The 11,885-nt window shown below is 48.4% G+C and overlaps 1 protein-coding gene and 1 long non-coding RNA gene across 4 annotated transcripts in view; one reads left to right on the forward strand and one right to left on the reverse strand.

Annotated features, from left to right (window-relative positions):
* SEMA6A (semaphorin 6A) overlaps positions 1-8,612 on the reverse strand; it is a 125,649-nt gene extending 117,037 nt beyond the window's left edge. For all 3 annotated transcript variants that reach the window (XM_028505272.2, XM_028505264.2, XM_028505255.2), the window contains exon 1: positions 7,992-8,612. The gene's annotated coding sequence lies outside the window, so the exon portion shown is untranslated. The remainder of the gene's footprint in view (positions 1-7,991) is intronic.
* LOC118499519 lies at positions 8,232-9,014 on the forward strand. Its single transcript, XR_004902015.1, has 2 exons — positions 8,232-8,320; positions 8,611-9,014. It is a non-coding gene; the product is annotated as an uncharacterized LOC118499519 (long non-coding RNA).
* The last annotated feature ends 2,871 nt before the right edge of the window (positions 9,015-11,885 follow it).

The following is an 11,885-nucleotide window of genomic DNA, read 5'->3' on the forward strand; positions in this document are numbered from 1 at the left end:
TTCAGTGTGAGCTCCTGCACTATAAATGCTTCAAATCACACCGTGGCCAAAGGCTTGGTCTTAAACATGGAGTGGGGAGGCGGGGCGGGTAGAAAGGATAAGAGAAGGGTAAATAGCATCAATTTTAGAGATTCTCCTGCTAAATTTTTAAATTGGCAGGGATTCTTTGAATTAAATTTTCTGCAGATGGCAATTACAGGTTAGTGGGAAAACGCAGAGCACTGAGTCATATTAAGTGAAAGCCTCAGGTCCATAGGCTGGATGTGGAAATGTCTATTACGAACGATACTTTCAAAGCAACAGTCATCACACTCGCTGTTCAGAACGGTCTGGCCCTTCAGCCTTTGGTGCATGTTAATTGCTGACTTATTTCTCTCTTTACAAAATTTAAGAGAAAAAATTTGTTTCCTACATGACAATACCTGTAACTTTAAGCCACAAGAGATTCTCGCTCCTCCTGGGCACAGCCGGAGCCCTTCAGGGAACACGGTGATAATACCAATTTACTGCCCCTTCTGCTGGCCTGTTGGAAGTCAGATTCTTCTCCCTGATAAAAATGTGCATGACTATCATTTGAATCAAATTTCAAGTTGTACAGCAGTGGATCAGTCATAGAGTAAATGCTGTGTCTGTTGGGGTCAGCCAACTATCTCCTACGTTTAGTGGGGAAGGTAATAGTTTGCTTCTGCCTGGAGATTTGTGCTCTCCAAACTGAATTCAGGTTTGGCTTGAGAAGAGTGACCCAGTGAGTGTATGGCCACATGAAGACCCTCTTCCAAAAATCAGTAACAGCCTCCAATCTCTCCTATCACTTGGGTCCATCCAACTCAACCTTGAACAACTGCAGGCTGTTCTCAGGTGCCAAATGTGCATGCCCTCAGATTCTTTAGTGGATTCAGATCATGTGTTTCATTCTTATGAAGTTAGTAAGTGAATACTATCCTTTAAAAACAAATCTCCTCTGGGCTCTTATATGATGCAAAACCCTGCGCTACTGCTGTTAATTTGTATACTGGTTTTTTCTTCCATCTCAGGTGTGATATTTCAACTTCCGGAGTTAGGAAAAGGGTCCTGACTCCTCTTTACATGCAGGTGACTTTTCATATGCTTCTCAGCTTAACACCCCTGACACTATGGCCAACAGACAGAGTGAAAGTTCCTTTCTAATCCAAAGGTTTTTCCTTTGCGTGACCTCTTTATGTTACAGATCTGTGCGCATTTCCTCCTGTATGCTCTCCCCACCAGGATGCTCTCCATGACTACTGTCACCCAAATAAAAATAACACCTTATACTTAATGAATGTGTATAAGTGTGCCAGGCATTGTGCTACAAATTTCACAGATATTATCCTATTTACTCTTCTTAACAACCTGTATTATCATACTAGCATCTTACAGATGGCAGCTGAGGCAGACAAGTTAAGTAACAGCTCAAATTTGTAAATGGCAAAAACTGGGATGCAAATCCCAGTGTGCTGTGTCTACTTAAGAAGTGTGACCTCTGCATTGCCTCCAGAGCTGTCTGCTGCCTTCCCCGTGACAGTCCCTCCACGTTTATAAACTTCATACCACAAAATCTAATGAATTTGCTCTTGTTACAGCAAAGATCTAAACATTTCTCTGACTACTCCTAGTTCACTTTGACATGTCTGTTCCACGTTAATGTGTACTAGTAAAGTGAACCAGTTTAGAACTTAGCTAAGCAAAAACAATGCCCTTGCTTTGTTTATAATGACTGGCCAAGGGCCACTCCCATGCCTTTGCTCCATTTAATTGTCACACTGAAAGCAATCTTTACTTGACCCAACTGCATTCTGATTAATAAGGCTGCATTTTCAATTAATTTGCAAATCTTACTTGATTTCATAATGTTTGCCCTAAAATGGCATCCACAGAGTATAACCTCTCTTTTCCAGTTTAGAAGACAATGAAGTAGGGTCTGCACTAGGCCTAGGGTCTGGGGAGGGAGGAGCCAGCATCAAACCTCAAATTCCATAGTACATTTCATATTTTACCTAATTCATTCACATCTTGATTTTGTCTTACTGATCCAGCAGTTCTACAAGTTAGGGAGCATACTATTCACAATTTTTATTTAAAATAATGTAGCTTCAGAGAGGTTTAGTGGCTTGTCCAAGACAGTGAGGGTCTGGAGCCCAGGTCTTCTGACTGCCAAGGTCAGGACCTTCACCAACAGTTACCCCTGTGTGCACTCAGGGCAGGAATGTGAGCCAACAGGCATACTATTTTCCCCTGGTAGAAAGTTGATTTTTAAAAAACTATTAGTAAACTCCAAAAAAGCAAGAAGGTTCTGTGGCCAGTGGTTAGAACGCAGAACAAACGAGTCCAAGGTCAAAAGCTCAATCCCCATAAGTGCTGGCTGTCTTCTTAGCTCAGTTTCTTGGCAAGCTGATTTTACCTAACTCAGATTCCCTTCAGCTTCAACCAGGTGTCCCACAGATGTGTGCTCTTGATCACAGAAGGGGACTGGGTGAGAGTGTGGGAACGAGCAGGCTCCAGCCCATCACCAAGACTGGGAAAACAACCCTCAGTGAGCGCTCTCCTAATGGTGCATGAGACATACCACCTGGGCACACGGAAGAGTGTTACACGCATGCGTGTGTGCACACTTATGCAGGCAGAAAGATAGATCATTTGATGGAAACAATCTAGAAAAATGAGCAGACACAGAGATGAAATAAAGACTAGTTGTTTGCAAAAAGATTCATCATTCATTGATTCATTGATTCATTCATTCAACAAATATTTGTTATGGAGGGCCTAGGATGTGCCAGGTTTAGGTGCTGGAGGTACAGCCGTGAATCAAACATAAAAATATCTATCCTTATAGCATTATGTTCTAGTGGAAGGTGAAATAAATTAGGACAACATATAGTTTTTTGGGTTGTGAAAAGTGCAGGAAAAAAATGAGGCAGACCAAGGGAGCAGGGCATGTTGAGGGGAAAGGGTGAAGTAAATGTAAATAAGGTGAGCAGAACAGACTTCAGTGAGAAAGTGACAACTGGGCAGACACCTAAGGAATGTGAGGAACAGATCATGCAGCCATCTCGGGCAAAGACCCTTCCCAAGTCACAAAGGAGCAGTACAAAGACGGTGCAAAGGACCAAGGAGGGCACATTGGGCATATTCAAGTAAGCCCAAGAAGGAATGAGAGGTCAGAGAGGTGGGGACCCAAGTGCAGATAAAGTGGGGTCCCAAAGGCCATAGGGAGGACTTTAGCTTTTAGTGGAATAAAGTGGGAACGCAGCTGGGTGATGGAAATGATCAGATCCAGCTTAGCTTTTAAAAAAATCACTTTGGCTACAGTGTGAAGACAGCAGGGGTCCTAGGGCAAAGCAGGAAGGCAGGTACAATAACCCAGCAGGGGGCACAGTGGCTAGGCCAGTGTGAATGTCGGAAGTGGGAGCCCTGGAGGAAGTCTTCCTGCATTCAGAGGGGTGGGGTTGGGGGGGTGGGGAACAGGACTGCAGCTGGAATGGGTGTGGGTAGAGTAAGAGCCACTGAGTTTAGGCTTGAGCAACTCAAAGGATGGAAATGCCATTTACCAAGATGGAGAACATTTTAAGAAAAGCTTATTTGGGGGAGAAAGATGCAAAATTAGATGTTTGGAACACACTAAGTTTGAGATGTCTGTGAGGTCCAAGAGGAGCCGCCTACCCTGCAAGCACTGGCTGTTTGAGAGACACAGGAGAGAAGTCTGGGCGGAAGAGGTTTTTTGGGAAACATGAAAGTATTGATAGTTTTATGTGACACTCCTCATTAGTGTAATGAGAATTATTAGAATTATCTAATAAAACAAATTTGCAGGAAGTCACCGGCATCACAAAGCAAGATGCTCTAGTGTATATCCTATACTGTAATAGTCCCATGCTGAGGGGTATTCTGAACTCCCTTGTCCCCTTGAGGTTTGTGTGGTATGATATCTTATTTGCCCATTTCAAAGGGATTAAATGGCTCACTCCCTTCCCTACCTTACCATATCCCCAAGGGGCAATCATGTGGTTGCCAGCAGAGAATAGCTCAGTTGCTTTTGCAGCACACTGAAGGCAGATGAGAAAAGCCTTCACTTTGGAATAGAAATCACAGAGACAACTGGGCTTCAAGGCAGGGGGGAAGGTTATTAATACGGGAGGGCACAGCAGGATGCTTCCAGGCTTCACCTTCCCCCGGAAGTGGGAACACCCAGGCAACACCCTCTCTGGGAGTTGGACAATAGTCCACATGTGAAGATGAGAGTGTGGGGGATGGGAGAGCACAGAGACACAGGCAGGCTTTCCCAGGCGCTCCACTGCAGCAAATGGCAGATGCCTAATTAAAGTATTTGCAATGAGTTCGGCTTGTTCTGTGATTCCTTTCTGCAAACAAACAACAACAACAACAAAAGATGGGAGAATGCATTAGCTCTTGGCCATCTAGTTCTAAAAAAACTTTTTCTCTAGTCATCACTCCTTTGTACTGTTTGGAAAAGAGCCGAACTACTCTATACACATAGTTAAGTATCTGACTTACAACCTTGATCAAAATAGTATTTTTCCCTCCATTTCATAAGAGAGTACAGTTACCCATTTGCTTTTAAAGCCTGAGTATTTGTTTTGAATTTAATAAAAGTTCTTAATTTGGATGTCTTATTTTTATTCAGTGAAGATAACTCTTCCTAATCTTGCTATCCTCCTGACTCAACATTCTTGGCATTGTTATCCACCTACTCAGAATGCAAATACTATATATTTTTTTTAATGATGGGAAAAGCATTCACTAGACTTTGAAAGAACTTGAGGGGTGTGTGTGTGGATGTGTGTGTAAACAGAGTTGCACTTATTGGCACTTTATAATAACCACATACTTGAAGGCATAGTTTTTTTTCACTGTAGAAGTAAAAACAGTTTCACTCCAAGTGGAGAAATGTGAACTAAGGGTGACTACTTCATTTATTCACTTATTCATTTGACATTTAGTTGAGGTTCTACACTGATTCTTATGAATTTTTAAACTGTTCTATGCAATAAGATGTCCTATCCACTGAGTACATTCTGCAGATGGCTCCTGAGGTAAAGATTTGGGGTGTCTGCTGAACACTGACACATGTGGATTATGTGCATTACTGGGAATGTGGCCCATCTCTAGGAGGCGGTAACTGCAAAATACCACACTTTGGGAAGATTGTGGTAAATAAAAACACAAATAAGAAACACAAACACATCGTAAATAAGAAACACGTGCTAGAATGCTTCTTTATATCAGGTTGAAAGAAGACATAACACAAAAGTGAGGTTTTATATCTGATAGTTCATTCTTTTCTGCTTTCAGGTTTGCAAGGTGCCTCATGCAAGAATGTACTAAAACTGAAATATTAGAGAGTAGAGGTTGCTCAGGGTTCAAATAAAAGTTACCATATAAACGAGCAGGGGTAAACCAAATTAAAATAGTGAGTGCAATTATTTTTTAACAGATAGTTTAGGTTAATAGGTGGAGACATGGTTCTGCCACTGTATTTAAGGTTAGGTTAATAATTAACTTTGGTGCCTGGAGTGGCTTAATCAAAGCTTACTGTAAATCGTAAAACTGCTCCATGCAGACTAAACAGGGTATTAAAAAACCATACAAAATACTTGTAATCTTGACCTCTAGTAGCCAATTGGACACGGTGTAAAAACTAAAGTATTTTCATTATCTTTACTTTTGGGGGGTACTAAATAAAGGATTCATGTATCCAGAACCAACAGTGCCCGCCCTCCCCCCCCCCCCCCCATCAATGGCAAACTGAGGACTTCACGCCCAAGAAAAAACGGACAATTATCAAGATTAGAGAAAGGCAAGGCAAAGGCGCTCATACTTCCTATTCAGAAAAGTCTTAAAACCAGCGCTGGGGGGAGCGGGGGTGGGGGTGGTGTGGGCGGGGAACATCAAATAGCTTTTCTGAGACCCGCTGGCAGGGCACTGCAACAGGGTCAGAGATTTTTTCCAAGTTGAGGAAAAAAATTAAGTTGTGTGTACAAGTGTGAGAAAGTGTGTGTTGTGCGCGCCTGTGTTTTTAAACCTTTCACGGATCACATTCAGTAGCAACTTGATTTCCATCCAGCATAAACAGAGTGTTCCCACCGTGGCCATGTGTGGCCACGGCATCCCCAAAGCAACTACCTTTCTCCCAAGGACAGGCGCCGAAGGGCTGGAGGGGTGCAATATAGGCTGGAGGCCACCCCTTCAATGCTTGCTTTGGCTGTGAAGACAGAGGTTCCAGTCGCTCTGCACGCACCCCAGGCTACCCGCTCTGTTCTTCCCTAGACACCCGCCAACTGGGAAACTGCGTGTGGAGCGCAGGAGGCTGGGATGTGCGCTTGGGGCTGGTAATGGTAAACCAGCCCGCCCCAAGATTGCCCACACACACCCGCACGCCAGCCGATGGCCACAAGGGCGGCATCGGCATCCCAAGTCCTGATCCTGAACTTCTTCTACTGCTTGAGACATTTGTCTAGCAAGTGCAGCGCTGCGACCCCAACCCAGTGGACCACTGTCCACCAGTGGGCCCGCATCTAGCTCCTAACCACACTGTGGGCTGCCCACCTGCTTCCTTGGCATTCCGTTTTCGCAGGCTTCACATACTGAGCCCCAATCCCGTCATGCCCGCTGCCTCTGGCTTTCAGAGAAACTTTCCACAAGCGACTAGTCGAGTGACCCACGCTGGAAAAGAAGGAGGAGGCGCTGGACCGAGGGGCGGAGAGGGAGCGGGAAAGACAGCAGAGCCCAGTTTCCTTTCCCGACACTCACAAGCTCCCTGGCTCCCCCTATACCGCTCGGGTTGTGGGAGGAGGGAGGGGACGTCAGGATCCTGCTTTGCACCGTGCGCCACAGTGTAGAGCTGAGTAGAAAAGCAGAGAACACAGAGAAGAGGCACTTCCCACCCCAGTGTGGTCCTGTAGGTGGGTGGGCATTGTCAGGCTGCTCCCAGGTGCCCGCGAGGCAGACCTAGAGGCAACCCTCTGGGTCGAAGCTAGTAGTTCCGACAACCAGAACCTGGGGCTGGGGCAGAGCCCTTGCCTAGGTAGCAAGAACTGGGCCATCTCTTGCCAGGTCTTTCCACTCTTCCACCTCCCGGGAACCTCCTTCCAGAGAGGGACCTCATAGATGCTGGAGAAGGGCGCGGCGGGCAGCAGTCCTATCGGTCTAGAGGGGAAGAACGCAGCCGCGACGGGTGCTGTCCTCACCGCCTAGGAGGGAGCTGCGGCGAGGGATAGGGCCAAGGGCGGGGGCGCCGCACCACACCGGGAGGAGACAGCTCCTGGGCACTCATTCGGGCAAACAAAGCCCGAAATCTCTCGTGCCAGCGGCCGCGGAAACCGGGATGTCACCAAGTGGCAGGGCGCGCGGGTGCCAGGGCCATTACAAGTTTCCTGCACTCCACAGAGCCCAGCCCAAACCCCGTGCGTACAACAAAAGATTCTCTTCGCTTTTCCACCGTCTCTGCGGAACCCACTCTCCCAACCCAGAACCCAAACCTGGTACTGAGCGAAAACGGCGCTCTTCTACCCAACCTCTCACCTCTCGAGGGCAGAACCCCTTTCCCTTCTTTCGCACCAGGACAGGGAGGGCTCTTCCGAGAATCCCACCCTCATGGGCCCTCTCTGCTTCCTCCTGGTCCAAAAGTGAGGACGAGCTCCGGGTCCTGCACACACATCCCCGGGCCAGACCACCGTCCTCGCGGTCGCGGTCCCGGGCGGCGCCGGGCTAGTGCGCGGCGCGGGTGGGGAAGCCCGTAAACACGGAGCCTGGCGATCTCTGCGGCTCAGAGCAGAGAGGAGCGGCCAGCAGGGCTCACGATTGCGTCCCCAAGGCCGGGCCACGCTCGGGAGGTAGACACCCGAGATAAAATAAAACGTAGGTACCATAAAGCAGGCAGCGCGTGCCGGCTGCGGCCCCAAGACCCGCAAGCTGGAGCCTGGGAAGTGGAAGCGCGCCAGGACGCCCCAGCGTACCTTTTCGGTGCATCGACGGGTAGGCGGCCGGGGCTCGGAGCGGGCTGGCACAGCGTGTATCCCATTTAGTAATCCATTATCGAGGGGATCTCTTCGGGCCGCGAGCTGCGCTCTCTCCTTCACAAGCCTTTGTCATTCCTACATGTGTGCTTGCCTCTTTAGGGATAACAGTCGCGGCGACTACTTTCTGGGATGCAAACGCTCTGTGTTCATCTCCAGTGACAGGCGGAGAAGGGGAGAAGAAAAAAAAGAAAGAAGAAGACAACAAGGAAGGAGTAACGTTCAAGAAACTCTTCTCCAAATCCAAATTCCACTTGGATTCCACTCCAGTGAGTCCCTTCGGTAGTGTCTGCGCCGATTAACAAGTCATTTCAGGGTGGGGGGCGGGGTGGGGGCTGGGGCAAGGGTGCACCCTCTGGCCCCGTTCCGCGACCGGGAGCGCTGAGCTGCGGGTGTGGCGACGCTGGCCGCTGCCGCCGCTCCTAAGCGGACATCGCGGGCGGTCAGCGCCGGGGGAAAGCGCCGCTGCTGTGTCCCGAGCGCCTGGGCAGCCGAGTGCGCGGGGAGCGGAGTTGGCTGCAGCCTCACCCGGTGCCGCTCACTACTCCTCTGTCACCAGAGAGGCTGCCGCTCCCGGGCGGAGCCAAGTCCCGGACTGGATTACGCACGGCGGACTCTCCTGCAACCCCGCCTCCTTTAGCTGGCGTTTTCTCCGACCCAAAGGAGAGCTGTGGTGGTGTGTGTGAATGCGAGTGAGCGAGATGGAGGGAACCAACGCGGTGTGGCGGCAGGTGGAGCCTTGGACCGACTGGCCAGTGAGGCTTCCTTCCTTCGCGATACCCGGCACCTCCGCGCACTGGGCGGAGGTCCCAGCGGGGGCGACTCTGGCAGGAACCCAGCCCTTGCCTCCCCTTTGCCCGCATCGGTACTAGCAAGGCGGAGGGGACGGGCGGGGGGAAATCCCGGACAGCATTGCTGAGTCCTGCCAAATTAGAAAAATAAATAAAAAATAAACGTAGTGCAGGAGTGAGTTACAAGAAAGAATTCGTTCATCGATTTTCTTAAATGGAAAAGTTTTAAAGCATAAGGGTAAGTGAACGGCAAGCCTTTGTAATTCTGATTACTGTACCAAGAGCTAGGTCGCCGAAGTGACGGGCGCTCTACGCACCCAGATGAATTGGGTAAAAGAGCCTTGCGGTTAGAAATACGCTTCGTAGATAGGACCACAGCTATGACTGAACGCACATACAACACGTTAATAAAGCATGTTAAGTAAGCAAATAAACCATAGTACAAAGAATAGTGTTAACGACTATCTGTTTTAAAATCTAGAAAGTGTGTAGGGTGTTCTTAGAAATAAGACACACTAAATAAACTTCAGAAATAAGACGCAAACAATTTCCACGAGAATCCAACAGCTTCACTGAAGAAGTAAATCGCAACTTCTTCCAAGGCGCTATTGTTAGTGATCCCACGACGAATGGCAGGCACAGGCTTCCTCCATCGCTTGAACATTCATTCGCCAAAAAGCCTTGCTGCTGTTACAGGCTTGTGCCAACTGGCCTGGCCACACCGAGTCCCCCAAACCCGTCCATTGAGCGCTCCCCGCCGCGCCCCCTCGCTGTGCACACAACTGCGCTCCTTGGCCGCTGCTTCCTAAGTGGTCTGCGCAGATGGTGTGGGCCGTGCCCACGGCCTTTAGAGAACGTGACACTGGGCGGCCAAGCAGTTCGCGAAGCAGTATTTACTAGTCATGGGGTCGGCCAAGAAAAACATTAAGAGGGAGATCCGGAGTCTCATTCACCCTTAGGCCGAGTGCCCTCAAATAAATGCTTTAGAAACAGTACCTGAATACCTGTTCCCCAGTGGGTGCTGGGGTCACTAATAAGCGTCCTGTTCTCTTTTTTGTGGGTCCCGCTGGAAACCCAAGTTACGTACAGACATCTGCTCACGAGGACTCACGAAGAATAAATGCACATGCGGCAACGCTATACATGTATAAATATTATTATTATTTCCACAAACTATCTGGAGAAGGTGGGGGGAAGTAGTTAAGGGAGAAAGTCAGCCTCTGATGTTCACCAGAGATGCCAGCAGGGGCCGCTATCCCCACCTTTCCCCGAACAAAATCCGCTACAGATAAGGCGGCTATAAGGGGGCGCAGCCCTAGGTGCGCGCGCAGTCCCCGGGATGCGCGGGGCTTGCTCTGGGAGGGGGCTGGAGCACCGAGGCGGCGGGCCTGGTGTGAGGTTCCGCAGCGCTGGTCCTGGCCGGCTCGCGGAGGTCCGTTTCGAATCCGGGTGGGACCGGAGGGAAGGGCGTTGGCGGGCCGAGGCGGCCACATCCTCGGCTGCGCTATTTAACACCCAGGTTTCGGCTAGAGGCTGCAGGGCCACTAGGAATCGGGCTCCCGAGCTCCTCCTTGCACCCCTGGACAGTCCCTAAAACCAGGGGTCCTCGCGATTCCCCGGAAAGGCATCTCCACCAGGCCCGGGCCACCGAGGCGCCCTTATTCGCTCTGCTGCTGATTTACATGCTAATTGTGTCTGAGAAAAGTTCTTTAATTGGCAGAATTAGGCAGAGCAAACGAATTGTTTCACAGGCTGAACCAAATTAATTCCGAGTTTAGCTTCTTCCCTTGGTGAAACAAACAATTAAGCTGTCTTGTTTGCTTTATGGATATATTGGAAATGCCCCACATCGAGTTTCAGGATATGTTTTTAAAAGGAAATTATTTTCATTAATAGTTGCATGTTTAATTTGCAGGAACGCTGAGCCAAGAAGCGAGATTAAATTTACCTAATTTAAAATTATAGAATACAAGAAGAAAATAATTTGAGTTAACTTTCACTCGGCTAAGAAATACCACCCTGAATCTCTCTGGCAATTACTAGATTGTGAAGTCTCACCATCCAGGTGAGATTACCTGTCTACCTGCTGGAGGAGAGAGGTGGCTCCGGGAACGGGAATTAAAAAAAAAAAAAAAAGCAAGCTATTGTGCAGCTCTCTGAAGCCCCAGGGGAACACCTGTGGGGAATAGGCTGAGGAAACCTCATGATGTCATTTCCCCTTCTGTGCTCTTCAGACCGACTTCCAGAAGCCTGCCTTAACTTTCCAGTAAAAGTGCAGCTCCCCAAATCCTTTGAATTCTGCAATCGACCCTGTCTCTTAGGGGTAAGAAAGCCAATGGGAGCTAAAGAATCACAGAGTGTTGAAACTGGAAGGAAATTTAGGCTACTTCGTAGTTAAGGAGCATGAAGTGGAGTGAGGAAGGCCTTAGTCTTTGGAGGCCAACTGGTTATGTGAGGTACTAGTTGGTTATCTTGCACAAGTCACTTGTAAACCGCAACTGTAGGTCCTGACACTGGTCTGTGACAGTTAACTAGTGTTGTTGTCATGCTTGTCATCCTCCACACCAATGCTACTACTACATTTTACTGAGTCAGATGGAGGCACAGAGGAAAGACATGGCTTATTTCGTTGTCAGTGCTGGGAGAGCCTCGTAACAACTCCTCTTCAATAAATGCTTGTTTGGCAGCACCTGCTTTCCCTCACATCACCTGGGAAAAGTATGGAGGAACGTTACATAGAAAAGTCACACAGGATCCTCTTGGAGACCACATCTAGTTATCTGGTTGGAATCTCTGCTGTAAGACAAAAGGGAGTAGTGAACTCTGGAGAAGGGTCTGCTGACACTTACCACTCAAACCTTGTGAGTATGAGCTCCTGGGGGACACTCCAGGGAGTTTGGCTTGTGTCTCAGGCCATTATCTATCCTAATGAGGAGATTGCTTTGTGTCTACAATCCCTTCATCAAAGTCCCTTTCCTTGTCTTCACCTCCTTGTTTTAAATCAGTGGTTTTAAAATTCATTTGCATGTTAGAACTACTGGGA

Source organism: Phyllostomus discolor, chromosome 3, assembly GCF_004126475.2.
Source record: "Phyllostomus discolor isolate MPI-MPIP mPhyDis1 chromosome 3, mPhyDis1.pri.v3, whole genome shotgun sequence".
Lineage (NCBI taxonomy): Eukaryota > Metazoa > Chordata > Mammalia > Chiroptera > Phyllostomidae > Phyllostomus > Phyllostomus discolor.